This window comes from Triticum aestivum, chromosome 5B, assembly GCF_018294505.1.
Source record: "Triticum aestivum cultivar Chinese Spring chromosome 5B, IWGSC CS RefSeq v2.1, whole genome shotgun sequence".
In the NCBI taxonomy this organism is placed as follows: domain Eukaryota; kingdom Viridiplantae; phylum Streptophyta; class Magnoliopsida; order Poales; family Poaceae; genus Triticum; species Triticum aestivum.
This window is the reverse complement of record NC_057807.1, coordinates 152271160-152273186: the sequence shown is the minus strand read 5'-3', so window position 1 is coordinate 152273186 and position 2027 is coordinate 152271160.

Here is a 2027-nt window from a genome sequence, read left to right as displayed (position 1 = left end):
GGCATGTTGGATGAAAGATCATTTGCAATGTTTAGTTAGCATGATGCAACTAAAATGTGAATACTAGTAACTAATGACCATTCAAATGAAACTCATCGTGTCCGCTATAGAAATCTAGGGCATTGGCGGTGGGGCCTGGCCAGTTTTCTCACACATGGACTGCACATTTTGTTTTCACAAGTCAGTCATATTAGTTAGTAATGAAACCAACATTACGTGCATGATTTGGCTAGTATGCGGGACAAAATTACCACGAGAATCTCGTATAGGGCCCTGTGACCCGTGTCGTTCCGGTTCCGCTCCGCCTCCAATAGATTAGCCGTCCTCTCCTCCATCTCCCTCACCTTCTCCTCCGCCAGCCTGGTTGCCTCCGCCGCAAGCTCCTGGGCCCTAGCCTTGATAGCGAGATCCATTGGCCGTGGTCGAGGCCTCATCTCGGGAAGAGACTTCGTCTAGAGCTTCTTGATCTCCGGAAGACTTCTAGGACAACGTATGAGTCCATGCCCAATGGCTACATGGCCAGGTTTCCTCCCCTCACCAGATAGCATCATGAGCTCAGGATCAAAAGGACTCTGGCTCGGGTTGAAGTCCTCACCTTTCATCTGCCTCCCCCAGTCTCTGTACCTCACAAGCTTGTCGTGGGAGGAGATGTTGGTGAAGTTCTCTGGATGATCAAGGTCATGCTCTGAGAATGCCTTGGCCTTCTTGTACGGGGCACTATGGGCCATGGCATAGAGGTCGTACAACGGTGGAACCTCCTTCTTGTTGTGTCAGGCCTGAAAGAGAGGAACGGGGTAAATTAGTGATTAAAGCTAACATGAAGAATAAAAATGCATGAATCATTAAGGGCTCCAACCACATGCTTCGTGATTGACGTACTCAAACAGGTTGGAGCTCCCTTGATGGTGCGGCACACCTTGCATCTGAGCATGCTTGGCCTGGCCTTGTTGTGGACGGCTAGCCATTGGGGAGAGCACCACTCATCCACCAACCTCTCCCAATAGTCCATCTTATCCGCACACCATCTCGGGGGCACCTAAGTTAGATAAAGAGAAATTTCAGCGCTACGCCCAAGGAAACTTGTACAAGGCCTTAATTAAGAATAGGTAATTACCTTCATGTACTTGTCCTTACTAAGATACTTGACACGTCACTTCTTCTTCTGCCTCCTGATGTTAGTTGAGGCGTAATAGTCTCGGACAGCCTGCACCTGAGCCTCGTGCTGTGTGTTCTGAAGTAGGCGCTTGCACTCGGCTTCAAGAACCATAGCTGCATCCACCTTGTGTTCCTCAAGACACATGTAGAAGGTCTGCACTCAAACAAGACAACACTAATCATTAGTACAATCACTAGGTACTGATGATTTTTTATACTGTAAAGGAGAAATTACCCAAAACTGTCGTCTCACAATGTCGGCCACCATCTCACACACGACATTGTCGACCATCTCCCCCGATGGGGCCGGGGTAGCCTCGTACAGCTCCCAGGTCAGTGCTAGCTGTGGAATCTCACCCTCACCGGGCAACATGACCCACCCCGGTACTAGAGTACCAAGGACCTAGGTGGGCCTACCAACACCATTTGCGTGTATCCAACCCATGCAGTATGACAAGGCCAACACATTAGATATTAATTTTAACAAACATGAAGGCAAAAGTTTAAAAAAGAGTAAATGCACTTACTTCTCCCCATTAGGATGAATCAACCACCTTCGGTCGCGGGTCGCCAACACGGACGGTAGCTTAGTACCACCACACTGGTAGACCTTCTTGCCCTCCTCAACCGCTTGCTCTCACTGTAGCTATCCTCAGATAAGGTCTCATCGACACCATCATCATGGTCTCTAGTCTCCGGAGTCATGTGTGACAAAGACTATGGGACCTCGAGTCTCCTGGGAGGAAGACTATGGGACCCGAGTCTCCTGGGAGGAAGACACTGGGAACCGAGGCTCGGCGACCAGAGGCTCGTCGACCCGAGGCTCGGCGACCAGAGGCTCGTCGACCCAAGCATCGTGGACTGGAGTCCGA